Here is a 25074-nt window from a genome sequence, read left to right on the forward strand (position 1 = left end):
GCTTGAGCTGATAAGTGGCAAGTAACATTCGCGCCAGATAAGTGCCAGGCAATGACCATCTCCAACAAGAGAGTCTAACCATCTCCCATGACATTCAATGGTGTTACCATCGCCGAATCTCCCACCATCAACATGTGGGCATTGAACACAAACTTAACTGGACCAGCCACGTAAATTCTGTGGCTACAAGAGGAGGTCAGATGCTGGGTATTCTGAGATGAGTCTCCTGATTCTCCAAAGCCTCTCTACCACCCACAAGGCACAAATCAGGAGTGTGATGGAATACTCTCCACTTGCTGGGATGAGTGCAGGTGCAACAACACTCAAGAAGCTCGACACCACCCAGTCCGCTTGATCAGCATTTCACCCATTACCTCAAACATCCACTCCCTCCACTACTGATGAGTCATCACTACTGGATGCAACATCAAGAAGCTCGACACCATCCAGGACAAAGCAGTCTACTTGTTTGATAGCCCATCTACCAATTTAAACATCTATTCCCTCCACCATTGGTGCACCATGGCTGCAATGTGTACCGTCCACAGAATGCACTGCAGCAACACACCAAGGCTCCTTTGATAGCCTCTCCCAAACCTGCGACCACTACCACCTAGAAATACAAGGGCAACAGATGCATGGGAACACCATCACCTCCAGGTTCCTCTCCAAATCACACACCTTCCTGACTTGGACATTCCTTCATCATCGCTGGGTCAAAATCCTCGAACTCCCTACCTAATAGCACTGTGGGAGTACCTTCACCATACGGACTACAGTGGTTCAAGAAGATGGCTCACCACCACCTTCTCAAGGGAAACTAGGGATGAGCAATAAATGTTGGCCTTGTAGTGATGCACATATGCCAAGAATGAATATAATTAAAAAAACGCAGCTTTAATGGTTGGTCAGGATTGCACAATGGTACACAACTAGGTGCAGAGTACTAATAGTATCTAGCTCAATATTCAGTACTAATAGTAGCTTCACAGAACTAATGGTACTTGGTGAGGTTTAGGGTACTAAAGGTATGTAGCTAAGTGCCTGATACAAATGCTATGTCGCTAGGTACACAGTATAATGGTATGTAACTAGGTGCACAGCACTATTGGTACTTAAAGAAAGAAAGAGCCAGCATTTATATAGTACTTTTAATGAGCTTAGGACATCCCAAAGTGCTTTACAGTCAATGAAGTACTTTTGAAGTGTTGTCACTGTTTCATGGTAGTGAAACGCGACAGCCAATTTATACATAGCAAGCTCCCACAAACAGTCATGAGATAAATGACCAGATAATCAATTACAATGATGTTGGTTTAGGGATAAATATTAGCCAGGACACCAGGGATAACTCCATTGCTTTTCTTTGAATAGTGTCATGGGCTATTTTACATTCAGCTGTGAGGGCAGATGGGACCTTCCATTAGTAATGTGTACCTAGATATCCACCGTTACTGACGTGTATTTGGCTACATATCATTAATGCTGTATATCTAAGCACATAGATTCATTCTGTGCATCCAACCACATATCATTATTGCTGTGTATCTAAGAACATGCCATTAGCGTTCTGTACCTAGTTATATTCCATTACTACGATATACCGAGCTATATATCATTAGTACTGTATACCTACCAACAGATCATTAATGCTGTGTACGTAATGTCTCATCTGAAAGAATGCACCTCCAACAGTGCAGCATTCCTTCAGTACTACAAAGAAGTATAAGCCTAGATTATGTGTTCAAGTCTCTGGAGCCCACAGCTTTCTGACTCACAGGCAACAGTACTGCCACTGAGCTTCGGTTGACATTTTATTTAGTGAGGTACACAGTGCTAATGGTACAAAGCTGGATGCATGGTACAAATGGCAGGTTGTTATGTGCACAGTAATAACGCTAGATGCAGAATACTAATGGTTTATAGCTAGGTAGACAGTAATCATGGTTTAGAGCTAGATACACTTTTCTTGATATATATTAATGACTTGGACTTTGGCGTACAAGGCACAATTTCAAAATTTGCAGATGACACAAAACTAGGAAGTGTAGTAAACAGTGAGGAGGGTAATAATAGACTTCAAGAGGACATAGACAGGTTGGTGGAATGGGCGGACACGTAGTAGATGAAATTCAATGCTGAGAAGTGTGAGGTGATACATTTTGGGAACAAGAACAAGGAGAGGCAATATAAACTAAAGGGTACAACTCTAAAGGAGGTGCAGGAACAGAGAGAATTGGAATTATATGAACACAGGCCGTTGAAGGTAGCAAGACAGTTGAGAAAGTGGTTAAGAAAGCACACGGGATCCTGGGCTTTATAAACAGAGGCATAGAGTACACAAGCGAGGATGTAATGTTAGAATCATAGAATCATAAAAAGGTTACTGTATGGAAGAAGGCCATTTGGCCCATCGAGTCCGTGCCGGCTCTATGCAAGAGCAATCCAGCTAATCCCACTCCCCTGCCCTATCCATAGCCCTGCAATTTTTTTCCTTTCAAGTACTTATCCAGTTCCCTTTTGAAAGCCATGAATGAATCTGCCTCCACCACCCCCTCAGGCAGTGCATTCCAGATCCTAACCACTCGTTGCGTAAAAAAGCTTTTCCTCATGTCACTTTTGGTTCTTTTGCCAATCATCTTAATGTCATCTGGTTCTTGACCCTTCCACCAATGGGAACAGTTTCCCTCTATCTACTCTGTCTCGACCCTTCATGATTTTGAATACCTCTATCAAATCTCCTCTCAACCTTCTCTGTTCCAAGAAGAACAACCCCAGCTTATCCAGTCTATCCATGTAACTGAGGTCCCTCATCCCTGGAATCATTCTAGTAAATCTCTTCTGCACCCTCTCTAAGGCCTTCACATCCTTCCTAAAGTGCGGTGCCCAAAAAGTTGAACCTTTATAAAACACTGGTTTGGCCAGAATTGAAATATTGTGTCCAGTTCTGGGCACCGCACTTTAGGAAGGATGTGAAGGCCTGAGAAGGGGTGCAGGAAAGTTTGACTAGAATGGTTCCAGGGATGAAGGGCCTCAGTTACGTGGATCTACTGGAAAAGCTGGGATTGTTCTCCTTAGAACAGAGAAGGTTGAGAGGAGTTTTGATAGAGGTATTCAAAATCATGAAGAGTCTAGACATGAGGAAAAACTTCTTTACGCAGCATGTGGTTAGGATCTGGAATGCATTGCCTGAAAGAATAGTGGAAGCAGGGTCAATTGTGGCTTTCAAAAAGGAATTAGTTAGGTACCTCAAGGACAAAAATTTGCAGGGCTACGGGGAAAGAGCAGGGGAGTGGAACCAGCTGAATTGCTCTTACAAAGAGCCGGCACAGGCTCGATGGGCTGAATGGCCTCCTTCTGTGCCATAACCATTCTATGAATTTATGATTCTACACAGTATTAATTGTTTATAGCCAGGTTCACAGCACTAACAAAAGTACCGATGGTTTATAGCTAGATATACAGTACTAATAATTTATAGTTAGATACACAGTAGTAATGGTTTATAGCTAGGTACACAGTACTAATGGTTTAATGCTAAGTACACAGTGCTAATGGTTTATAGATAGGTACACAGTACTAATAATTTATAGCTAGGTACACAGTAGTAATGGTTTATAGCTAGATACAGAGTACTAATAATTTATAGCTAGGTACACAGTACTAATAATTTATAGCTAGATACACAGCACTAACGGTTTAAACTTAGGTACACAGTACTAATAATTTATAGCTAGGTACACAGTACTAATGGTTTGTAGTTAGGTACACAGTAGTAATGGTTTATAGCTAGGTACACAGTACTAATGGTTTCACGCTAAGTACACAGTACTAATGGTTTAATGCTAAGTACACAGTACTAATGGTTTAATGCTAAGTACACAGTATTAATGGTTTATAGCTAAGTACACAGTACTAATGGTTTAATGCTAAGTACACAGTAACAATGCTTTAATGCTAAGTACACAGTACTAATGGTTTAATGCTAAGTACACAGTACTAATAGTTTATAGATAGGTACACAGTACTAATAGTTTATAGATAGGTACACAGTACTAATGGTTTATAGATAGGTACACAGTACTAATGGTTTAATGCTAAGTACACAGTATTAATGGTTTTCACTGAGCACTGATATGAAAGTTGTGTTATAATTCCGGAGTCAGGGTCAGTCCTGACTCGGAGAGGAGTGGTGTGGGATGCCTCACACCAGTTTGGTTTGTTTCGGCACATGGTTTGACACCAGACTGGAGCTGCACTAAGTGTCCAAGAATACTTTATAAACCAGCCTGTAATTAATTTAGATGTTTAGACAGTGCAAACATTGCAATCCTCAATTGTTAAGTTTTTAATGTTTAACCGTCGGGAGAGAAGCTTTGCGCATTCCTTACCAAGCGAGCACAGAACTCTGTCCTGGGCTGAATAATCGGAGTGCAAAACAGGGTCTTGTCTGACTGTAATCGACACTGCAGCTGCTGGTGTGAGACTGATGCTGCAGTATCAATTCAGAATGAGATACGCAATACACTTTTGACATTTTCACAGAGTCACCAACTCCAGGCAGAACCTCTGCTCAATATGTATTCAAGAGGGATAGTTTGATGTGTATCGTGAAGTGCTGTACACTCCAGGCTGTGTATTGACAGATTAAGCACTGCAGTGAGATCCTACATTTCAAGAACTATTCTCCGTAAGCCCAGCAGTGAAAATAACCAAACACAGGAAGCCTCATCATTTTTTCTAGTGTCCTCAGAGAGGCTCTTTTTCTGCACGTGTATGTCACACTACGGACTATAATTTCCTCTTTTTTTAAAAAAGGGTGAAATGTCTTATGGTAGATTTGTGCAATGCACAAACAAAATGACGAGGCTTACAATTACAGTGGGTAATCTAATTTTGTAAGTGGGAATGATTTAACCGACCTGTGTAGCTGTAATAATGACCCTTCAACTCTTCTGAAACTGTTCTTGAACCGCTTAAGCTGATATTAATGAAGACTAATTTGCCAACTGAGCTGTGCAGTGGACAATATTTCAACAGCAAGGTTGTAAAGGTTCTTTCACCAGCCTGCCCTACAGGTTAGAGTGGTCGACTCTTCAGGATTGTCCTGGAGTTTCCAGGAATTATAGGAACGTAGGAACAGGAGTAGGCCATTCAGCCCCTCATGCCTGCTCCACCATTTGATAAGATCATGGCTGATCTGTGATCTAACTCCATATACCTGCCTTTGGCCCATATCTCTTAATACCTTTGGTTGCCAAAAAACTATCTATCTCAGATTTAAATTTAGCAATTGAGCTAGTATCAATTGCCGTTTGTGGAAGAGTTCCAAACTTCTACCATCCTTTGTGTGTAGAAATATTTTCTAATCTCGCTCCTGAAAGGTCTGGCTCTAATTTTTAGACTGTGCCCCCTACTCCTAAAATCCCCAACCAGCGGAAATAGTTTCTCTCTATCCACCCTATTCGTTCCCCTTAATATCTTACAAATTAAATATTAATTTCCTGGACACTGCTATGAGTAACCCGGGAGAAAAATCATAGGGACATAAAAAAATTTCGTTTTATTCATATTCTTTGAACATTTGCATTTATTTGTGATAAAAATATTAGAGATGAGAAAAAGGCCATTTGACCGAGTGGGGAGGTTGAAGGTGGGATGAAACCTCCAGGAATACATCCAACCAGAGTTGGCAACCCTACTACAGGTGCTTGTCGACCGTATAATGGAGAAACAGGATGACCAATGGGTCAGGCAAGGCACACATACGTCAGGGAGGAAAATACTCTCAGATCATGGGAGTTCAATGTCAACTGAGGATCAGGAAGATGGTGTGGGAGTAGTTGCACAATGTACAACAGAGCACCAAGGTAAGACATCAGTGTTATACCAAAGCACAGTTCAGATATAGAGATGCAGGAGAGTCGTGGCTGTCACAGGTATCTGCCTAAACAATACTGCATTTGCACATAGTGGTATTAAGGAGACCACATAAGTGTCAATACAAATGATGTCACACATTTCTCAAAGAAACTAAGGCAGAGATAGCAGAGGTACTACTATCCATAATCTAAAAATTCAATAGAAAAAAGAATATTTCCAGAGGACTGGTGAACAGCAATTGTAATTCCTACCTTTAAAATGGGAGACAGATTGAATCAAGGGAACTATAAACCAGCTAGCTCAACTTCACTGGTAGGAAAGATACCAGAATCTTTGCTAAAAGATCACATAACAAAACATCTACAGACAGAAAATATAATAAAAAATATTCAGTATGGATTTCTAAAAGGAAGCTCATGTTTAACCAACCTTATTGAAATGTTCGACGACGTAACAGAAAGAGTAGACCAGAGCAATGCAATGGATGTGGTATACATTGACTTTCAGAAGGCCATCGATAAGGTGCCACATAAAAGACTCATGACAAAGGTCAGGGTGTGTGGAATCAGGGGACAGGAAGCAGAATGGATTGAAAGATGGCTACAAAACAGAAAACAGAGGGGAGGAGTTAAGAGAAGTTTCCCAGACATGCAGAAAGCGTGGAGTGGAGTCCCCCAGGGATCCGTGCCGGGACCACCGTTGTTCACCATGTACAGGAATGATCTGGACTCAGGAATTGGAGCTATGGGGCTCGATTTTAGGGTCGGGTTACCTGCGGGTTTCCAGCGGGGGGGCCCCGAAAATCCCGATCTCCGATCACGTGACCGGATTCGGACGAAATCCCGGCCACTTCCGGGTACCGCGCTGACGTGCGGGGCTGCGCGCGCAAGCCCCGCTGGTGGGAATCCCGCAGGCAATTAAAGCCAGCGGGGTTCCACTTGAGTGTACTTAACTTGCTCGTTGTGGTCAGTTAATGAGCTGAAGCAGCTGTCAAAAGAGGAAGTGTGGGATTTTACGGTCAAAGCAGTCAGTTTCCCACACTGGGGGAAACAGGACCCTTCAAACCAGGCGTGTTGCAGCCAGCAGCCTGTGCCAGGTGCCAAGGTGCGCTCCACGGGGGAGCGCCCTCACCCACGCAGGAGGCCACCGCGTCACATAGGGCAACCCCTGCCCTCCACCAACCCCCGCCAAGCCAGAGGACAGACCGACACGAAACCGCAGCCCCAGTCCGAGGACCCACCCACCTACCCTGCACAACCCCTCACACCAACACCTGCCAGATGGGTGGTGCGTTGACATCGTCGGAGGACGAACAGGATGACCAGCCTCGCAGTCCACGCCGTCCGCCTCGGAGAGGTGGGGCCCCCCAACACGGTGCTGCGGCACACCCACCTGCACAGCAGGAGGGAGGGCAACCGCAGAGAGAGATGCGTCGCAGGAGGCACTACCCTCCGCACAGGGTGTACAGAGCGAGGCTCAGCTTCATGGACCTCTCCGAGGAGCAGTGCATACGGAGGCTCAGAGTCAATCGCCAGGTAGTCGCCGACATCTGCAGCCTCCTTAACGACGAGCTGCTCCCTGATGGACCAAGCAGCATCTTCTTACCTGTCGCCGTCAAAGTCACCACTGCCCTCAACTTCTTCGCATCCGGTTCCTTCCAGGGTGCCACCGGGGACATCACCGGGGTCTGTCAGTCCTCTGCACACAAGTGCATAAGGCAGGTCACCGATGGGTTGTTCCGCAGGGCCTCCCACTACATCAACTTCGCCATGGACGAGCGCAGCCAGATGGAGAGGGCGGTTGGATTCCATGCCATGGCCGGCTTCCCACGGGTGCAGGGTGTAATCGACTGCACCCACATCGCAATACGGGCACCTCCGCATGAGCCAGGGCTGTTCATCAACAGGAAGGGGTATCACTCCATGAACGCTCAGCTCATCTGTGACCACCACCAGAGATTCCTACACGTGTGCGCCAGATACCCCGGCAGCTGCCACGATGCCTTCGTCCTCAGGGAGTCCGCCGTCCCGCCCATCCTGCAGGCACCCAACGCCGGCAACGGCTGGCTCCTCGGCGACAAGGGGTATCCCCTCCACACGTGGCTCATGACACCACTGAGGAACCCCATCACCGAGCCGGAGCGTCGGTACAATGACAGCCACACTGCTACCAGGTCTACAATTGAGCAGACCATAGGGCTTCTCAAGATGCGCTTCAGGTGCCTTGATCGTTCTGGGGGAGCGCTCCAATACACACCATTCAGAGTGGGACGAATCATAGTTGTCTGCTGTGCCCTGCACAACATGGCCCAACAGAGAGGGGTGCCGCTGGAGGAGGCCCCATCCACACCCGCCACCCACATTGAGGAAGGCGAGGGCGAGGAGGAGGAGGAGGAGGCGGAGGCGGAGGAGGCGGAGGAGGAGGACGCGCCCGACGATGTTGGACGACCCATGCGCCGAGCCGCGACTCACCGGGATGGTCGCCGGGCCAGGGACGCACTCATACGTCAACGGTTCTCCTAGAGTCAGACACTGCGAGGCGCTCGCATCTCCTCACCTGCACATGCGAGCGGCCATACCAGCCCCCTCCACTGAAGAGTGCTGCCAGTAATCCTGCACCCACAGCAGTGTGCCCAATGGGTGGCAGCAGGTGTTCGCCGTCATGATGGCCTCCACGGAACGCACCTATTGCACAAGCCGCGGAAGAATGGACGAGAGGTGGCAGGAGTGGTGAGAATAGACTATTTAATATCTGGAATGTGACATCATTTAAGAAACAAAGTACAAAATAATAAACACCCTGGTGTATTCCCTTTGTGATTATAAGGCCTTTGGAATTCTTCTCCGGGAACCCCTACGTGGTGCTACCCCTGTGGCTCCAGCAGAGGTAGTGGCAGGTTGCTCGTCTTCTTGCCTTGACCGGGTAGATGCTTTTGGCGGACGGCCCCTGGGTTTCGGTGCCCGTGAGGGCACCTCCACAGACTGCTCCTCCTGCACCGGGGCAGGGGCAGACTCGGCCACCTGGAGAGGAGGCACCATTGCGGGTGCTGGTTGAGAGGTGGGCGACGGGTGGGACGTGGGGACGCCTTGAGAGGCGTCCCCGCTTCCATGTCCCCGGTCACCATCATCCCTCTCTTGGCCTCGGCCCACATCACCCCTTCCACCCTGCTGGACGGCAGTTTGGATGGCATGTGTGAGGCCTTGCAAGGCCACCCCTAGTGTATCCCTCAGCCTGTTGGTGGCGTCGGAATGTTGCTCACCCTGAATCCGTACAGACGTTGTGAGGGCCTGCAAGGACTCGAAGTGGAGCTGTGCGTGACGCTCGAGGGAGGCCAGCCTGTCCTCCACCGCAGACAGTCCCGCACCTACCCGCGACACTGTGTCGCCGGTACCCTCCTGTGCCTGCGCCACCAATGCCCACATGCAGGAGGTGGACTCCTCCATCGCCTGCGCTATTGTGGACAATGCGCGCGGCACCTCTGCCAGCACCTCAGCAATTAGCTGGTGGCCCTCGACGACTCTCCTTTTCTCTGGTGGCCCCCTGGGTTCAGCATCTGGGTCCGGCTGAGCAGAGCCTGGAGATGAGTGCTCCCTCCGTCGCGGACCCTCTGCGGCTGCCCCTGCCACCAGGGTCTGCTCATGCTCACTCGTGCGCAGTGACTCACCAAGTGCTACCCCAACTAGTTGGCGAGGGGGACCCACCGAGGTGCGTGTCTCTGCGCTGGTGGATGGTTGGCTCTGATGTGACGATGCACCCTCAGAGACCGCCATGTCCTCTGAGGAATCGCCCTCCATGCTCGCTTGATCCAAAGACGCACCTGCAAGAGAACAGAGGGCACTTTGAGGCATGTGGACCAACTTGACAGTGCGCCTGATGGCAGGTGATGATACGGTCACTCGCGATCATGGGTGTTGAGTGTCAGCTTTCCCTTACCGGCCGTTTCGGCAGCGACACACTCGCCATCGGCCACCGACAGGCAATGTCGCGTGCGGGCGAGGTCGAGCGCTCCACCTCTGCGTCGGTGAGCTCCACCACTTGCGGCGGCCCACCTCCGGTGCGTGCCCTTTCGCGGTTGTTCTTGCTCCTCTTCTCCTGTGAAGGCAAAACACAGATGTGTGAGTGGGTGCGTCTTGCATCGTGAGACGCATCGAGCATCGGTGTGGTTGGGTTGAGCGTGGCGCGGAACGGATGGGAGGAAGTGTGGGCCACGTGCCCATCCCATTGCATGGGGATTGGGGTGTGTGGTAGTGTTCGGGTGGGGTCAGGGACGGTGGGTACTTGCGTGCACGGCGAGGATGGTGAATGAGTGGCTGTGAGGATTGCTGATGGAGCGCAGTGGTGGCTGTGCAGGAGGGGGTTGTGATCTGCTTGGCGTGATGGTGGGGACGGGATGTGGGAGGGTGCGTTGGTGTACTCACCTTGCCAGACCTAGTCAGGTCATTGAAGCGCTTGCGGCACTGCTCCCAAGTCCTTGGGGTGTTGCCCCTGCTGCTCACCTCCGCCGCCACCTCTGCCCATGCCTTCCTGGTTGCGGCGGCAGGGAACTTGCGCCCATCCTCAGGGAAGAGTGTTTCCCTCCTCCTCCTCACGCCCTCCAGCATCAGCTGCAGTGCCAGGTCTGAAAAACGGGGCGCAGCCTTTCCCCTTGGTTGAGCCATTCTCCCAGACCTCTTGCTTGCAGCAGGAGGGGCTTTGGGAGACTGCCCCTTTAACTGGAGCTCCTACATCGCGTCGACGGTACTGCGCATGCGCAGCCGGCCGGCACGCAGCTGGGGAGCGCAGAACCCGGAAGCAGGCCTTAATGGGTCCAATTATCCCGCGATCGCGTGGGGGACGCACACAATTACCCGTCCGCGTTTTCGACGCTCCCGGAGGACCACCCGCTGGGAACCCGCAGGCCTGCTAAATTCGAGCCCATGGTGTCCAAATTTGCAGATTATACCAAATTGAGGGTTATAGCTATTAATGTGGAGGACTGCACCAAAATACAGGAAGGCATAAACAGGCTTGCAGAGTCGGCAGATAAATGACTCCAGTCCCATACTAATGTTTTTGAATCTTAACTGCCCTCTGAAGTGGCCTAGCAAATCATTCACTTGTATTAAACTGCTATAAAGAATTGTGAGAGCACCTTCACCACACAGACTGCAGTGGTTCAAGAAGAAAGCTCACCACCACCTTCAAGAGCAACTAGGGATGGATCTCCTAGGATGTTATCTCCAGATATCCCCAGATATTTTCTGCACTTTTATCAATGCAAGATTACAAATAACTAATTTTGCATATAATCTAATGTAATACAATAAATATCAATAATAGGATATCTGGAGACTAACCTATCCATCGATTCATCCTACTTCTTCAAAGAGCTACATCATATTTCATTGACACAGAAACTATGCATTAATGTACAATATTTTCTGATGTACCATTTTCAATTGGATCAATAAGTATGCAATGGATTGTTGATAAGCTGCAAAAATAGCGACATACACACAGTGAGTGACACTTTGTACCTTTGGGAACATCCCATGAGTCCATTTTAGAATGAGATTAGTTTCCATAATGACGATACAAAGGGATAAATAATCCATGAACACTTTCTCATGCCTGTGGAATCCTGTGTCTACTTTTCATAAAAATTAATACACTGCTAAATGTTTACTTGGTACTTGTTGCATAGTAACAGTTTCAGGCAGGTGAGGACCTTCGGTCCATCTAGCCCACCTGTCCACAGTGTTCCCTTGGTCCATTTCCAATAACCCTGAATCCCATTTATTGTCAATGATCTGAGGCACAGTTCAAAGTGGTGCTTAGCTATCTTAAGCTAACATACCTCAATCCGTTTTAGTTAAAGGAGAATAGGTTATAATTGATGTTCCTTCTAGTTCCTTCTTGAAACCCATTAAAGTTTCTTGTTCCACCAGCCCTTTCGGTAATCTGTTCGACATACTTACAGTAACAAGTAACAGTTAGAGAGGCTAGATTGGCACAGACTACTGATAAGAAAAGGTGAATCTCAGTAACTGCCCTAATAAATTACTGACTGTAATATTAGTATTTTGATGAGTGTAATTATAATTCCTCTTTGAGACTAAGTCTTTTGGTTGTAACACTTCCCACTGACAATAGATTCCTGGGGTTTTGCTTGTTAATAAACTGCTTTTCCTTTGAACCCAGGAGCACATCAAAACTGAGGCTAGATCGCTGGGAGGTTTGTAATTACAATCATATTAACTTTCAGCAGGAGATGCGATCCTGAGACAACGAGCATGATTTTTACCAGGAGCCAGGAAGAGAGCGGTGGAGGTGGGGGGGAGACTTTCAGGGCGCGAATCCCGGAAGTAAAGTTGGCGGGTCAGAATGTGCGATCGCGACCAAATTGAGTGATTACAATTTTATATCCGAGTATCATGCGAGGCAGCCAGTGAGATTTACAGGCTGGCTGCATGTTGAGCGGGAAAGCAGCCGGGAAGCGGATGCCAGATAAGTCTGACATCACAAGATGGGGTGGGGGGGGAGGGTGGGCGTGGGGAGTCGATCACTGGAGGGGCTGGAGAGGTCGGAGGAGGGCTGGAGAGGTCGGAGGAGGTTTGGGGAGATTGGAAGAGGGCTGGAGACAATGGAGGAGGGCTGGAGACATCGGGAGGGTCGAAGACATCGCAGGGGGAGTTGGAGATATCAGTGGGGGAGGGGTGTCGGCCGATCGTGGCAGGTAGGCTTGTTGGTCCTGGAGGAAACACTCCTGCTCCTCCTGGCCCACGAGCAGTGCAATAAAGGCACTTACCTGATGAAGCAGCCCTTCTCGCCTCCTTTTACCTGGCGAGATTCACAAGTCCTGGGAAAGCCTTCCTGGAGGCGTTAAATTTAAAGCTTAGCTGAATTTAATTATAAAAACTCTACTTAACGTTTCTTAACAACATTAATTGTCCTGCTAAATACCCGCCCGCCAGCACTAATTGTGGATGCGACCTCGGCCAGTGCGTTCCTCGCAAGCATCAAACCATCCGCGTTAAACCCGGACATGGGCTCGTTGGAGGCAGGTTGCGGTCTTGTCCCAAAAAACGACTATTTTCACCTTTCACCCGACTCCAACCCACCCATTCTTGGGGGTTAAAATTACCTCCAATGTATCAAGAACAGGATTGGGAGGATACCCGCCCACCTAGTATGCATGTTACTAGTGATGATAATGGAAACATGGCTTCCAGTAAATTTAAAAGGGATAAGATTTGATTTTCAGCCAATTTTCTTCAAGTCTCAGTCTGAAACAATTATAACTGATAAATAAATCATTTGCTCTTTTATACAAGGGAAGTGTGTGATGGATCTGTTATGCCTTCCAGTGATTTCACGATAAGGTTTGCCAATACCTTAGACAAGTTTATTATAAACCCTCATCACGTTGATCATTATTGTTGAAAGAGTAGCTGGGAAGGATGAATATTAAGACAGCATTGACCCTGTAATAGCCATTCTTTCCATTTATTTTGTTCTGAAACAGGACTTGATAGCTGCGTTGAAAATTCTGAGCTATGTGGCTGTCCTAATTCTCAATATAAAGCCTGTAAAAGTTTTGACATTTGCTCAAAATGTGCTAGTTTAAAGACAGCTTTGTCTTATTTCAATCAGTTATCTTCATCAAAATGCTTCAGGCAGCAATCGTATTTTTTGATCATTTCAGGTGACACCAGCGATTTTTTACTTTAGCTGTTTCTACAGAGTTCTGGTGCTAAATGAGCTGGAAGCAGCCTTTCTAAACCAGGTACACCTGGGTAGACAGATTTCATGGGTGCTACATAGGAGAGGAGTCAGTAATGTATAAAGTTGCCGAAATGATTTAATTTCTAAATGACCTGCGGTATAATTGAACTCATTTATTATACATGTCCCAAGTCCTGATACATTTTCATATAGCTAGGCACTATTAAATTTCACGTGAAAAAATTTATAATAAAAATAGTAGGTCTTACGTCGCAGCCGTGTCCTGCAGCAAGAAGTTAAACAGGTTTTCATCCTTGGTTGACTCGCTTAATTTCACGCTTTTAAGTGGCTAACATATTCTTGCTGTCGGAATACATGGAATAATGAAGAGGAGAGATTTTGTTCCCTTTTTGACGGCATACATCATCCTACAAACACACTTCAGTGCAGCCGACACTTAATGAGGTTCATAACCATTTCAAGGATATTTGGTCTCAATTAACTCCTGCCCAGACCGCGTACAATGTAGTGTCACTGAGGCGTGAAGGTGTCAGGTATAAAAATAGACTAAAATGTTGCCATTAAAAAAATGTAATGTAATTTTGGTCGATCTACATATACATTTTTGACATAAGATATTACTTGTATGGGTATATGCAGATATTAATCATGCTAAAGGTTGGTGAAGATGGGCCTTGGGTTGGGTAAGCAACATTCAGATTGTTTGATAGTATGATATTTATTTACTAGGCACAGAAAATCCATATCGCTGGGATTGGGTATCGCAGTGGATCAGAGCACTGATTCTAGGCTCAACTATCTTCAGCTCCTTCATCAATGTCCTTCCCTTCATCATAAGATCAGAAGTGATAATTACAGTGTTCAGTTCCATTCACAATCCCTCAGCTAATGAAGCAGTCCGTGCCCGCATGCAGCAAGACCTGGACAACATCCAGGCTCGGGCTGATAAGCGACACATAACATTCACGCCACACAAGTGTCAATGTGGAAAATTGCCCAGGTATGTCCTGTCCACAAGAAGCAGGACAAATCCAATCCGGCCAATTACTGACCCAGCAGCTTACTCCCATCATCAACATCCAGGTTTGGGCTGATAAGTGGCGAGTAATATCCGCACCACACAAATGCCAGGCGATGACCATCTCCACAAGAGAGAGTCCAACCAGGTGCATAGGAACAACATCACCTCCAAGTCACACATCATCCAGTCTTGGACATATATCACCATTCATTTATGGTCAGTGGGTCAAAATCCTAGAACTCCCTACCTAACAGCACTGTGGGAGAACCTTCACCACACGGACTGCAGCGGTTCAAGAAGACGGCTCACCACCACCTTCTCACGGGCAACTAGGAATGGGCAATAAATGCCGGCCTTGCCAGCAACGTCCAGAGAATGAATATAAAAAGAAACTGCCATTTCATCCTTCACTCTTGGGTCTGAATCCAAGATAGAACTATTGGGATAAAAATTACTTCTGTTTGACAGCTGAAAGGGAACCAGGTGAAATGGGTTTTGACATTTCGAATCCATTACCTTGTGCACACACAAGCCATTCCTGATTTGGGACTAATTGAGCAGGTAACTGGTTTAGGAAGACAACAGGTGACACTTTCAACTTGCCGTTTGGTCATAAACTGGGCGATGCGGATCAGCCTCCCGTTATCGAAACCGCATGGTTTTTATTTCTAATGGTTTCTACAATGGCCGGATGGTCAGCAAGGCCAGTTTTATGGGCGGGCGACAAGTTAAAAATCTACCCCAGGATTTCCCTCACGGGTGGACTTCGGGCGGCTGTCCAGTATTCTCGATATGAGGGCCGGGATCTCATTGGCATCGGGACAGTGGGCTACAGCCAGAGATGGCAAGCCCGAGGAGAGCCCGCTGGCTCCAGCTAGGTCCATGGTGGGGGCTCCCGATGTCTACAGAGGGGGCGGGGGCGAAGTGGGGCTGGAGCGGCCAGGGCCCAGGCTGATTTTGTGGAGCCTGGAGAAGCACGCCTGCTCCTCCCGGCCCCACAGTAATAAGGAGGGGCTTACTGTTGGGGTCCTCTTCAGCAGGGCCGCCATCTGATACCCCTGCCAGAAGGGGCACACTCCACCCAGTCACTCAGGGTCCTATTTACGTTATAGGGCCCCGAGTAGCATTTTAAATGGGCCTACCGCCTTACTCCAGGGGCTGGTCTGGTCGCCAAGCACTAGGCCCGGGGAACATTGTCACAGCCACAGAGATGGCAGCAATGGAGCGGTAGGTTATTGCCCACCATTTTCGGGCGCTGCCGCCCCGTTTATGCCTGGTGGGAAGCCTGAAACTACCCTCCACCCCCCTCACCACCCGGGGACTCTGGAAGCCTGGAGTTCTCGTACCCCAGCCCACAGCTGGGATCTGGTGTAGCGTCGGTGAAGTTACACTTGGTCTCACCAGGGGTACTTACCCTGAGCCCCGGTGGAAGTGGGGCCCATCAAAGGAGTCAAGGCCTGGATCCCCAAAGAAAAGACCATTCTATTGACATTTAATAAGCAGCCTCCTTATTTTGAAGGGGTGGCGCTTCCTCCAGCCAGCCATTTACAGTGTTATTTGTGACTGCTTATTTTGGGGGGTACCCCAGATGTGCCCCCCCAGGTGCCAAGACTCCTGGCCCTTCTTCTGCCTCGCAAACTTTGCGTTTCCCCCTCCCTCGCCGATCTGTGAAGCCAAATAAACACATTATTTTACCTGAACTCGTGAATAGATTTACCGGGTAACAATACTAACCCCACCCCCCACCCTGCGATTGCGACTCTCCCCCGCCCCACACCACTGTAAGCCCAACCCCACCTTCCCCAAGCCTCCAGGTATTTAACTAATTTCAGCGCTGTAAATGTATAGGTCAACCTGAGAGCGCATTACGAAGTGTAGAACACGTCATAGAGCATGAAAGCAAGACTCAAGGGGATTGATTCTCACCGTCTTGGCCTGGGGTTAACGAGGGTGGGTAACGGCCTCAGAATGGGGTCGTTATCCTTCCCACCCTGTTAACGCCAGCAATACAGCCGGCTCCATTTTGAAAGTGGCCTCCTGCTGGGTGTCCAAAGCGCCCGCCTGTTTCATGGAGTGAATGCCCCAGCAGGTCGTATGATAGATTAGGGGCATTTCAAAGGGCTGTCTGGCGACGTTCATAAGACAACCAAATGCTCCCATCAACCTGTACGTTCGAAGGAGCATGTTGGCGTGTTCAACATGACTGGTGTTAAATAGATACAGATGTAATATGGAACTGTGACAGTTGAGCAAGTTCCAAGATTGCAGGAGTTTTCCGTACACTAATGCCTGTCTGAAAACCAACTAACTCTCAGTGACCTTCCAGTTACAAATGGTGTATGCTATTTATTCATTACCTTTTAAGTTACTCTAGCTGCAGCCTCCTGTAGAATGAAACCAACAATAATAACCCTGCTGTACTCACTTTTAGAAATAGGGTTTCTGTGCAGAAGAAACAAATTATGCATTGGCTTCAGATACCAATATACACTGAAACTAAGAAATCACATCACTGTGCCTTTATCTTTCAATCAATAGCCAAGAAAAGCTAATATAAATGTCAATGATTCCAGGTCAATAGAGCTGTAGAAATTACAGTGCAGAAGGAGGCCATTCGGCCCATCGTGCCTGTGCCAGTACTAGCTTTCAGCTGACCCCTATAGACTCCAACCCCATGTTTGTTGTTTGTTCGTTGTGATATTCAAATATCAAGATGTTTGTTGAATTATAATCCATTTTCTTTGAATCAGGTAGAACATCAGGCATAGAATATAAGAGCAGGGAGGTTATGCTTGAACTGTATAAAACACTGCTTAGGCCACAGCTTGAGTACTGCGCACAGTTCTGGTCACCACATTGCAAGAAAGATGTGATTGCACTAGAGAGGGTACAGAGGAGATTTACAAGGATATTGCCAGGACTGGAGAATTTTAGCCATGAGGAAAGATTGAATAGGCTGGGATTGTTCTCTTTGAAACTGAGGAGGCTGAGGGGTGCTTTAATTGAGGTGTACAAAATTATGAGGGGCCTAGATAGAGTGGATAGGGAGGACCTATTTCCCTTAGCAGAGAGGTCAATAACCAGGGGGCATAGATTTAAAGTAATTGGTAGAAGGATTAGAGGGGAGTTGAGGAGAATTTTTTTCACCCAGAGGGTGGTGGAGGCAGAAACCCTCAACTCATTTAAAAACTACTTGGATGTGCACCTGAAGTGCTGTAACCTACAGGGCTACGGATCAAGTGCTAGAAAGTGGGATTAGGCTGGATAGCTCTTTTTCGGCCGGCACAGACACGATGGGCTGAATGGCCTCCTTCTGTGCTGTAAATTTCTATGATTCTATATTTATTGAGCTCTTATGAGTACTATGATTGACACAGGGGGAGTTACTTTGTGCTCATAACCAGTAGATGGCACTCAGCCCTATCTCTTGGAGCCATTTACTGCCTATTTACTATAATTCACAATAATTCAGGAAAACTAAGTGTACATTTAATATTTACTCTGTTTGAACCATTGTATCATAGTATCACAGTAGGTGCAGCACAGGAGGAGGCCATTCGGCCCATCGTGCCTGTGCCAGCTCTTTGAAAGAGCCATCCAATTAGTCCCATTCTCCTGCTCTTTCCCCATAGCCCTGTAAACTTTTTCCCTTCAAATATTTATCCAATTTCCTTTTGAAAGTTACAATTGAATCTGCTTCCACCGCCCTTTCAGGCAGCGCATTCCAGATCATAACAACTCGCTGCGTGAAAAAATGTTTCCTCATCTCGCCTCTGGCTCTTTTGCCGATCACCTTAAATCCGTGTCCTCTGGTTACCGAGCCTTCTGCCACTGAAAACAGTTTCTCTTTATTTACTCTATCAAAACCGTTCATGATTTTGAACACCTCTATCAAATCTCCCCTCAACCTTCTCTGCTCTAAGGAGAACAACCCCAGCTTCTCCAGTCCATTCTAGTAAAAGTCTCTCAGCCCTGGTACCATATTCTGAATCTGGCGGCAATTTTCATGCCCCCACTGCCCTGTTTGTAGCTAACAGCAGGATGGTAAGGGGCCAAAATAGGGAGGGAAGCAGAAGTGCAGACTTACCTCCGAACTCCGACCCATTCCGATTTTCGGGCAGTCCTCAATCCCGGCGACGAGGGCGGGAGTGTCATGGATATATGATAATCGGGGTCAAAGGAAGCAGTTATATCCCCCGATGCCATTTTTGTCTCTGCACATTGGATTACCGCCAGTTCCTGCTCCCGCTCACCAAAGATGGGCGGTACAAGTCAGGAGGCAGCCATTTTGAGCAGTTCCTAAAGGGATCCTCAGCTGCCGTCAGGGGGAGCTGGATGCAGATTTAACAAACTTTTTTTTAATGCTAGTGGCTTGTAAATTGTGAGCCTTAAAGACTTTCACATTTAATGGCCTCACTGCTGTAGGGGCTGCATACATCTTTCCAGATGCTCTAAACTGATGTTTCTTTTTAGTCCTGATGCGTCCGCCTCTCCCTTCAAGGTGCTGCTGCAGACCCGTCGACCTCGGCTGCTCTGCCGGGTTTCCTGCTCTCCAGGTGGCGAGCTGCCCATAGGGAGCACGTTACTCTGGCAATTTGCCAAATTAAAGTAATTTCGGCCTGACCACAAAAATGTAACGGGCTGAATGACGACTCCTTGGGGTAATTTTTACTTTGCGCGAGGGTGTAAAACAGGCGACAGCGAATCAGCAGCCCGTTTTACCTCTCTCCCTATTTTTATTTCCAGTGACTTCAATAGAAATAAACATGGGAGAGATGCAAAGTGGCTGCCAACTCGCTACCACCTGCTGTACGCTATCGCACATTTTCAAGATCTGCCACCTTTGCTGGGCACCGCGCGTGCTGCATATCACCTGCCCGACATGCGCTCCACTCCAACATCACCCTCTGCGTGTTTTAAGTGTCAGAATTTACAGTGCTGTGAGCTGATCTCCCGTGGCATTGCTCATGTGCAACAATATTGAAGCAACCTGGAACTGAGAGCACATCACCAGCTGGGAGTCCAGACATGGGTTTCTGTTTGGGGATAGGCTGCTTATACACCTGGGATATATTTTCAGGTTCAATTAGCTTTCTCTTTTAAAAATATAGAGCAAAATATTTATAAGACATAGCATGCTATTACCAGCTCTTTTGATGGAGACCAATGAACAATGGCTCTGTATAACAGTGTCTCAGTGGGTAGCACTCTCGCTTCTGGATTAGAAGTTTGTGGGTTCAAGACCCACTCCAGACACTTGAGTCCATAATCTCAGCTGACACTCCAGTGCAGTACTGAGGGAGTGCTGCACTGTTGAGAGTTCTCCCCAGTATCCTGGCCAATATTTATCCCTCAACCAACATCACTATAACAGATCATCTGGTAATTATCACATTGCTGTTTGTGGGACCTTGCTGTGCACAAATTGGCTGCCGCATTTCCTACATTGCAAAAATACTTTATTATTTGTAAAGCACTTTGGGATGTCCTGAGGTCGTGAAAGGCACTGTATAAATGCAAGTCTTTCTTTATATGTCATGTGTATATAATATGCACACAAGTTTCTGTAACACTTTTTCTGCCTCTTCCTGTCACGCTTTTTCCTTCAGGCCTTTTCTGCCAGGCCTGTTTGCAATGTTATTCTGTCATGATGTCAAGGGGATGCAAGAACAGAGAGATCTAGGTGTTTACGTACACAAATCTTTCAAGGTGGCAAGACAAGTTGATAAAGTTGTTAAAAAAGCAAACAGGATCCTTGGCTTTATAAATAGAGGCATCGAATACAAAAGCAAAGAAGTTATGCTAAACCTTTATAAAACACTGGTTAGGCCTTAGCTGGAGTATTGTGTCCAATTCTGGATGCCACACTTTTGGAAGGATGCCAAGGCCTTGGAGAGGGTGCAGAGGGGATTTACTAAAAAAGTATCATGAATGAGGGACTTCAGTTATGTGGAGAGACCGGAGAAGCTGGGGTTGTTCTCCTTCGAGCAGAGAAGGTTAAGGGGAGATTTAATAAAGGCGTTCAAAATTATGAGGGGTTTTGACAGGGTAAATAATGAAAAACTGTTTCCACTGGCAGGAGGGTCGGTAACCAGAGGACACAGATTTAACGTAATTGGCAAAAGAACCAGAGGGAGATGAAGAGAATTATTTTACGCAGCGAGTTGTTGCGATCTGGAATGCACTGTCTGAAAGGGAACTGCCTGGAAGCAGATTCAATAGTGATTCTCAAAAGGGAATTGGATAAATACTTGAAAAGGAAAAATTTGCAGGGCTATGGGGAAAGAGCAGGGGACTGGGACTAATTGGATAGATCTTTCAAAGAGCTGGCATGATGAGTCGATTGGCCTCATTCTGTGAGGTAAGGTTCTATGATTAAACTTACCTATTCATGTTACTCACAGTTGATTGAGACCCCAAGTTTGGTCTCCAAGGTGGGTGGTGAAGTTGCTTACTTACTTCAGACCTCTTGTGTCCAAGGATAGGTGACACGATTGCTTTGTCCTCAGTACCACCCTTGGAGTTCTTAAAACCATGCCTGTGAACTGACTTACATTACCCAGTCCACAGTAAATGAGCAAATCACACCAATCATAGTAGGGGTATATATAACTACTGGATGGAATGATTAATTGCCAGAATCACCAAACACGAAGTCAGACACAGGGATACATTAACTAGCATTGCTTTATTCACATACCTCTGACAAGTTGGTTACCACTATCATAGAATCATTGAATAGTTACAGAACAGAAGGAGGCCATTCGGCCCATCGAGCCTGTGCCGGCTCTTTGTAAGAGCAATACAATTAGTCCCATTCTCCAGCTCTTTCCCGGTAGCCCTGCAAACTTTTTCCCTTCAAGTATTTATTCAATTCCTTTTTGAAAGCCACGATTGAATCTGCTTCCACCACCCTTTCAGACAGCGCATTCCAGATCATAACTAGTCGCTGTGTTAAAAAAATTTCTCCTCATGTTGCCTTTGGTTTTTTTGCCAATCATCTTAAATCTGTGTCCTCTGGTTCTCGACCCTTCCGCCAATGGGAACAGTTCTCTTAATTTACTTTATTTGAATCCTTCATGATTTTGAACACCTCTATCAAATCTCCTCTTAACCTTCTCTGCTCTAAGGAGAACAACCCCAGCTTCTCCAGTCTATCTATGTAACTGAAGTCCCTCATCCTTGGAACTATTCTCGTAAATCTTTTCTGCACCCTCTCTAAGGCCTTCACATCCTTCCTAAAGTGCAGTGTCCAGAATTGGACACAATACTCCAGTTGTGGCCGAACCAGTGTTTTATAAAGGTTCAACATAACTTCCTTGCTTTTGTACTCTATGTCTCTATTATTAAAGCCCAGGATCCCATATGCTTTTTGAACCACTTTCTCAATCTGTCCTGCTACCTTCAAGGATTTGTGCCATATAGCCCCAGGTCTCTCTGTTCCTGCACCCCCTTTAGAATTGTACTATTTAGTTTATATTGCCCGTCCTAATTTTTCCTGCCAAAATGTATCACTTTGCACTTCTCTGCGTTAAGTTTCATCTGCTACGTGTCCGCCCATTCCACCAGCCTGTCTATGTCCTCTTGAAGTCTATCACTATCCTCCTCACTGTTTACTACACTTCCAAGTTTTGTGTCAAATTTTGAAATTGTGCCCTGTACACCCAAGTCCTAGTCATTAATATACATCAAAAAAACAAGGTGACAAGGTTAAACATTGGAAATACCAAAAATACTCAAGTGGATATCATTAACTGAGTCTAAATTGTTACAGATCAAGTGCATCGTACTATCTCATCATAAGCTGGCTTTTGCTTTATAACATCAGAACAGTTATGCTCAATGTCCAAGATCACTGTACAGTTAACAAGCTTATATTTACAGTTACGTTCAGTAATTCATTTAGGGCATTTAGAGAACATAAGAACATAAGAAATAGGAGCAGGAGTAGGCCATACAGCCCCTCGAGCCTGCTCCACCATTCAATAAGATCATAGCTGATCTTCGACCTCAACTCCACTTTCCCGTCTGATCAACATATCCCTTGATTCCCTTAGAGTACAAAATTCTATTGATCTCATTCTTGAATATATTAATGACTGAGCATCCACAGCCCTCTGGGGTAGAGAATTCCAAATATTCACAACCCTCTGAGTGAAGAAATTCCACCTCATCTCAGTCTTAAATGGCCGACCTCTTATCCTGAGACTATGCCCCCTAGTTCTAGACTCTCCAGCCAGGGGAAACAGCCTCTCATCTTATATGTTTCAATGAGATCACTTCTCATTCTTCTAAATTCCAGAGAGTACAGGCCCATTCTATCAACCTCTCTTCATAGGCAACCCTCTCATCCCAGGAATCAATCTAGTGAATCTTCGTTGCACTGTCGACAAGGCAAGTATATCGTTCCTTAGATAAGGAGACCAAAACTGTACACAGTACTCCAGGTGAGGTCTCACTAAAGCCCTGTATAACTCTAGTAAGACTTCCTTACTCTTGTACTCCAATCCCCTTGCAATAAAGGAGGCCAACATATCATTTGCCTTCCTGATCACTTGCTGTACCTGCACGTTAACTTTTTCTGTTTCATGTGCAAGGACACCCAATTCTCTCTGAACACCAACATTTAATAGTTTCTCACCATTTAAAAAATATTCTGTTTTTCTATTCTTCCTTCCAAAGTGAATAACCTCACATTTCCCCATATTATACTCCATCTGCCACCTTCTTGCCCACTCACTTAATCTGACTATATCCCTTTGCAGACTCTTTCTGTCCTCACTGCTTACATTCCCACCTAGTTTTGCATCGTCATCAAACTTGGATACACTCAGTCCCTTCATCTAAGTTATTAATATAGATTGTAAATAGCTGAGGCCCAAGCACTGATCCTTTCAGCACCCCACTAGTTACAGCCTGTCAACCTGAGAATGACCTGTTTATTCCTACTCTGTGTTTTCTGTCCATTAACCAATCTTCAATCCAATATTACCAACAATCTTATCTTTTGTAACAACATTTTGTGTGGCACCTTGTCGAATGCTTTTTGAAAATCCAAATACAATACATAGATTTAAGCATATAGATTTAAGGTGATTGGCAAAAGAGCCAAAGGTGACATGAGGAAAAACTTTTTTACACAGCGAGTGGTTAGGATCTGGAATGCACTGCCCAAGGGGGTGGTGGAGGCAGATTCATTCATGGCTTTCAAAAGGGAACTGGATAAGTACTTGAAAGGAAAAAATTTGCAGGGCTACGGAGATAGGGCAGAGGAGTGGGACTAGCTGGATTGCTTTTGCATAGAGCCGGTGCGGACTCAATGGGCCGAGTGGCCTCCTTCCATGCTGTAACCATTCTATAATTCTATGATTGTATGATTCACTGGTTCTCCATTATCAATCTTGCTAGTTAAATCCTCAAAAAACTCTAATAAATTTGTCAAAAATGATTTCCCTTACATTAAACCATGTTGACTCTGCCTAATCGTGTTATGATGTTCTAAGTGTCCTGTTACCACGTCCTTAATAATGGATTCCAGCATTTTCCCAACTATTGATGTCAGGTTAACTGGCCTGTGGTTCCCGTTTTCTCTCTCCCTCCTTTCTTGAATAGCGATGTTACATTTGCTACCTTCCAATCCATTGGGTCCATTCTAGAATCTAGGGAATTCTGGAAGATCAAAACTAATGCATTCACTATCTCTGCAGCCACCTCTTTTAGAACCCTAGGATGTAGGCCATCTGGTCCAGGGGATTTGTTGGCTTTTAGTCCCAATAATTTCACCAGTACTTTCTCTTTACTAATATTAATTACTTTAAGTTCCTCACTCTCATTAGACCCTTGGTTCCCTACTATTTCTGGTATGTTTTTTATGTCTTCCACTGTAAAGACAGATACAAAATATTTGTTTAACGTCTCTGCCATTTCCTTATTCCCCACTATAATTTCTCCTGTTTCAACCTGTAAGGGACCCACGTTTACCTTTGCTACTCTCTTCCTTTTTACATACTTGTAGAAGCTCTTCTGTTTTTATATTTCTTGCTAGTTTACTCTCATAATCTATTTTCTCCCTCTTTATCAATTGCTTGGTCATCCTTTAGTTTCTAAAACTCTCCCAATCTTCTTGGCAACATTATAAGCCTTTTCTTTTAATCTAATACAATCCTTAACTTCTTTAGTTAGCTATGGATGGATCACTTTTCCCATGGAGTTTTTATTCCTCAATGGAATGTATATTTGTTGAGAATTATGAAATATTTCTTTAAATGTTCGTTGTTGCTTATTTACCATCATATCTTTTAATCTAATTTCCCAATCAATCTTAGCCAACTTGCCCCTCATACCTATGTAATGGCTTTCTTTAAGTTTAAGATTCTGGTTTCAGACTTAAGTACATCACTCTCAAACTCAATATGAAATTCTATCATATTATGATCACTCTTCCC

Source organism: Heptranchias perlo, chromosome 34 (assembly GCF_035084215.1).
Source record: "Heptranchias perlo isolate sHepPer1 chromosome 34, sHepPer1.hap1, whole genome shotgun sequence".
Lineage (NCBI taxonomy): Eukaryota > Metazoa > Chordata > Chondrichthyes > Hexanchiformes > Hexanchidae > Heptranchias > Heptranchias perlo.